This window comes from Halichoerus grypus, chromosome 9 (assembly GCF_964656455.1).
Source record: "Halichoerus grypus chromosome 9, mHalGry1.hap1.1, whole genome shotgun sequence".
In the NCBI taxonomy this organism is placed as follows: domain Eukaryota; kingdom Metazoa; phylum Chordata; class Mammalia; order Carnivora; family Phocidae; genus Halichoerus; species Halichoerus grypus.
The window spans coordinates 131,557,151-131,563,150 of record NC_135720.1 but is presented as its reverse complement, the minus strand read 5'-3'; positions in this window follow the sequence as shown (position 1 = coordinate 131,563,150).

The window sequence follows — 6,000 nt, the reverse complement described above, 5'->3', positions numbered from 1 at the left end:
ATTTTTTTCTTTAGGAATATGGAAAGAAAAGATCAATGTGAGAGTCTGCAGATCCTGATGATTTATCACACATGTACTGACCTCTTACCTTAATACCCTCTTCCTTCTCCTAATGATGACAGCTGTCTGCTTGTGTGTGATAAAGCTCTTAGTGTTGTATGGGTAAGTTGGCAGAACTCAATCCAGTGCTTTGATCTTTCTTCTCCAGAACAAAGAAGGATGTTGAATAATTCTGATGATCGTCTGCTATCTTCATTACAAATTTTTGCATCTAGACATAACTTCTAAGGAATAGAATAATCTCCATCCCGCTGCATATTTTGTTGTCCATAATTTGATAATGCATATGGAAAAAATAAGTTGACCGATATTGACTATCAGGAAGTGTAGGGTAAAAAGCAAGCTTGGACCTCAAACACATTGCTTGGAATGTGGCTCCAGCATTTGTCATGTGACTCCTTCGATCAATTCTCAGGGTATAGGTCTGTAAAATAAGGCGGTTGGACTGTGATCTCTAAAATCTTTCCCACCCTAACATTCAAAGATCAGAAATTGAAATCTGGTACATGTTTTTCAAAATTTGGAACATTGGGCTCCATTCCTTGAGAATTAACTGTGGAAGTTTTGTAGGCTCAAAAAATAGCCAGTAGTTCATTATTCTGCTGGGGACCTCCTTCTGCATGTATTTCGATATTTCCCTACATGTAATGTAAAGACATGCTGACGAAGGGCATAGAGCCAGAGTTTCAATGTGTCATTCCATACAGCTCTGATAAGAATATAAATTGCTTAATTTGGAAACAAGCAGTATTATCAACATTTTACTGTCCCCGCTACTGGAAGCCTGTTCCTTTCCTCCTTTGCATTTTGGCGTCCTACTTAGACCCGCTGCCAAATTATGACTTTCCTCTTGACTGTCTTTTTAATTCACACACTGGTTCAGTGATTTACATCTGCAGTCAGATTCCACATGACTGTTTTATCAATTCTCTAGTGAAAATTTCATAAAATGTGCCCCCACAGAACACTAATTCCATGAAATATTAATCGACGTTTGAGAAAAAGTTTGGTGGTTTCTTAAGTTTGAGAAAACACTGGATTAAACCATTAAACAGGCTTCTTTCACTGTCTTACCCGTGCTTTACTGTGCTGATGCTCAGTGAGGATCTTTAAGAGGAAGATGAGACTACGCACAGCTCCTGAAACACATACAGCCACGAAGCCCTCTCTTGCTGAGCCATCTACTCGGACATGTCCACGTCATGCATTTTGGAATTAACTGCTTTAATATGATACTCTTTCCAACGCCGTGATTGTCTTTATATTTTTTCACTAAAGCATGACAAGCATGGACTCTGTCAAAGAGTCAAGGAATATTTGTATTCTATGCATACTAAGTAGTCAAGGATATGGGTTAAATAATGAATCTAAGTGTTTGATCCAAAAATCTGACAAAGTTCCCACTTGGAAAATAAAGCTACAGGTAAGGAAGAGGAGTAAGTAATCAGCAGTGTGGTCTTCCTCCCTGACTCCAAAAACAGAAGTTAGTATTCTTAGCCTTCTGGTGTCATTTCACTCTACCCCCCATTCCAACAGCAAGAAAAAGCCCAAAAAATTATGGTACATTTTGCTCCCTTTCAACTGGTGGTTAGAGCTCGTCAAATTACAGGCTGGAAATAGTTCTATAATTTTCAAAACTCTAACCAAAGATAAAACTTGTAATAACAACAAATTTAACCGTAGAAATACATTGTTCTAGCTAGAACATCTTGAAAAAAAAAGCACACCAAACGGAAGCAATGTCAACAACCAGTTCATCATGTAGCTTGGGATAATCTCTGTTGCTTAGTAATGGTGAACACTGTAAAGGAGGAAATAATTATGTCCGAGACAAGCAGTTGAACCCATTATTCTACGAGAAGTCAGAAATATAGTTTGTTAGAGGTCACAAAAATATTTTAAAATAGTCCTTACATAGATAATTACTGATAGCACAAAAGACTAATGTGGTTCTCATTCACAAATCTGTTTCATAAATTGAAGACTTAGGGTGTGTGTGTGTGTGTGTGTGTGTGTGTGTGTGTGTCTACACACACATGCACACATGCAGGAGGTGTGAAGGAGCATGACAGTGAGGAGCACTAGGTTCTTCCATAAGTGGCATTAAAGAAATCAAAGAAAATAAGAAAGAAGGAAGAGTGCAGGAGGTTTTGGCTCAGGACATAACAAAAACAGATGTTCATTTGTTGACTAGAGATGTTATTTAGCATTAAAAATAACATTTCATAGCTAAAGTGTCATTTTAATCCAATTAAAATTCCATGTTAGAAGATAAGCTACTTATCTATAGATATGGAACAACAAAAAGTCTACATTTATTCTAAACTATCGAGAAAGAATTTGAGATGAAGCCAGCTCTCAGAGTTACCTTGCTGTAGTCCAGTACACATTTATTAGCCAGGGTAACTCATGACTGGCTCAACCAAACTGGAATTGTATTGGCAAGAATTAAGGGGAGATGTTAAGTTTAGAATCATGCAGCACACATTTTACTTAAGAAAAATGCTTATTAAAAGCTTTACAAATATATCTAAAGACTACAGAATTTATTATGTGAGCTGACAGAAGCTCTGCATGTATTCCACTTGCCACTCAAGGGACAGAAAAATCTAAAAATGGGAGGGTGCGTATAGAAAAGTTCCAAAATAATATCATGACTAGGAAAATACAGTGAACTTTATGGAAGAATCCACTGCCTGGAAAGGATTTTAAGAGGGAGAAAATGGTCAGACAATAAACAAGAGGTATTCTGGTCAAACAGGATGACTCTGAATATAAACTGAGGAATGCACTAATTATTAGAAAAACAAGAAAATAAGCTATCTGAAGTGAAGCGGTCAAGAAGATCTGACAAAGACTGAGGCAAAGGAATATGGAGTCTTAAGGGAAATGATAAGTAGTCCCAACACGATTGGAAGATAACCAGAGAGTTGGTTAAGTAACTTAAGCCAGAGAGTCATAATGTGTTTCAGATGAGTAGTTCAATATCCAGGTGGTATTTTGAAGGTTTGAGGCTAGTCAAGCACATTATTTACAATTTTTACAAAATGTTATTTCACAGAAGATTTGGGTTTCTTCCTTCTCTGAGATTACAGAAAGTATCTCAGGAGATAAAAGTTTGTTAGCCCTTTCAGCTTATTCCTTCAATAATTGAGTGACTCTAATGATGCATTCCAACCTTAAGATTCACTGAAGCTTTAGACAGGTATAGGCTCCTATGAGTCTCCCTCCTCCACAGCATGCCTGCCAATAGGCCACTGGACCAGCCCCTCTTGAAATCCTCCAGTGAACGAGAAGTTACTTCTCACAGAATGACACGTTCCAAATCTTTGGGAAATGAAATAACCGATTCAAGTAAGGAGCATCAAGTAGAAATTGTCAAGGAAGATGATATTTGCATGAGGTCCAATTATCCCCCCACAGATGACTGGGGAAATGAGAGGCCTGGATGTCACCACTTTAACTGACTGATCAGACAGCACTTCGAATAGTGGCGCAGACTTCCAATCATGCCTCCCAATGTGGTGCAGTAACAAGTACAGAGCACCATCTAAGAAAAATTCTTGCCCTAAATCTGAATGCAATCAAAATCCTCTACCTAACTTCCAGTTTACAGGAAATCAAGTGATAAAAGAAGAATTTCTGACCATTTCCTCACCACCATAAGGAAACAGACACCCAGAATTTGAGATATTGTACAAGATAACGGGTCTCGTTTCTTCAAGCAGTGAGCATCACGAGGAAAACAAAGTGGGGTGACTGTTCTGGCATAAAAGAGAATAAAATACATAATAACCAAATGCAGTGTGCGAATCTTGATTAGCGCCTGGCTTGTGTTTTGTGCTTTGAGCTATAGAAGATATTTTGGGACTAGGAAAATTTAATAAGACTGCATATTAAACAATTAGACAGGTATTTTTGTCTTAGATATCATAATGATATTTTAGTCAAATTAGAGGAGGTCTCTTATTTTTTGGGGGGGGGAACCAATATGGCAAAAGGTTAAGTGCCCACTCTTAAGAGGTGAGTGTACCAGTGATAATTATGTGATTCTCTGAACTTTTTCTTCATGAGAAAAGCTTGACAAGCCTTTTTTTCAATAAAGTAATCTTCATCTGCTTCCGTTTGTGTTCATCTAATCATGCTAATTCCACCTCTTAGCTCTTGGCGCCTGTGAGCACACGTCCTCAAATGTCTGCAGCTCTCTTTCCTGGGGCTCAGGCTGCACCAACGCAGTCCCTTTGCCTGTTCCTCTACTCATCATTCAAAGAGCTCAACCTTGACCCTCCGCTCTCTCCCGCTCTCCATTTCTCTACTTCCTTGGCTTCCGTTTGCTATTGAAACACGGAAGACTCTCAAACGTAGGCATTCTGGCCAGACCACTGATCTGAGGTAAATGGATCTGAACACTGCCAAAACAAAACAAGACAAAACAAAACAAAACAAAACCAAAACCAAAAAACTTTCTTACCTAAAGCACTGAACTTCATGGGAAAACCAAGATCTGAAATGACCTATGAAGTCACAGCACATTCTTCTCTCTTACAAAATTCCCACCATCTCGGTTTAAAGGGAAAATGTTAATATGATGCAAATCTAATAAACTCCTGGCTGATTAAAAATGCTTGTAGAGTGTTCCAGGTAAGTGAATGTTTTCATTAAATCAAGCTTCGACCACTTCTAAAAATACATTACCACACAGTCCTACTTAGTATACACAATGGGCAGGGCATAATTTAACTTCTGATTTTTTTTTAATTCCTAAATTTAAAGCACCTTCAGGTCAAAAACCATAAATATCTGTATACTGAGCATACTTGAGATTTGGACTATAGCACAAATTTACATGACATAAGCAACTGAGTTGCACCTGCTTTGCCTCTAGGACTCACTTGGAATTTATACAAACTTCAACATCCAGTTATCCGCATACATTTTTTAAAAAAAATCTTTTACACAAAAGTAAACCTGTCAGGGTAGACCCAATACTAAGCCTCTAGCTCCCCCACAGAAGAGTAAAAATTCATAAATTGTTAAGAGGCTGAGAAGTAAACATCTAATGGGCAGAGATGTGGAAAATACACACGACTCAAGTTTCAAGGGCCAATGGTGAAACTTTTTCAGAGATCTTACCTGTAACCAAGCCTTCCACTGGTTTTAAGGAAAGCTCCAGAATAATATGTGGTGTTTCTGTGGTGTTTCTAAGGAGTTAAGGCAGATATTTGCTTTTTGCCAAGAAGAGTGAAAAAAAGAACAAGTCTCAAAAAATGTAGAAACACAGAGAACTGTGGTTCGCCCTCATTCTATTCAGGTTAACTCTTTTTCACACCTTCTGTACTCTAGGACTCACAGAGGTGGTCCTTATACTGTGGTATCACTTTCCCTATCAATACAGGATTTCCTTTGGCATCTGCATCTACCGGGATGACATATTAGAACATTTCTTCAAAGTCAGGGTGTCTGTTTACAACTAGGCACATGCTCATCACTTGTGTCTCTCTCAGCGGGTAATCATGACTCATCGAAGTTATGACTAGTGCAGGTAATGCCTTTCCTTAACCACATCCCTTGCTCATTTATGCAAAGATTTCAGAAGTGAGTGAAAACCATTACCCTTGATTAACATGTGGTGCAAACTCACTAATTATCATAAACATGTAACCGTTACATACTCCCAAGTGATGTCTACTTTGCCTAACAATGGTCATATTTAAAGATCGGGTAATTATAAAAATTTGCCCAGATCACAGAAGGCTAGTGAGTCCCCAGCTAAAATGGACACCGTTTTTGCTGAATACCTAGGCAGATTCTGGAAAATAAATCAAACAAATTAAAACCAAAAACTTTATTTATAAAGATAAAGACAATGGTTTTGTTTCGTCTTCCCAAATTCCCTCCCGTTTTGTTTTTGGTTTGGTTTGGTCTTGTTTTTAAGTGTAA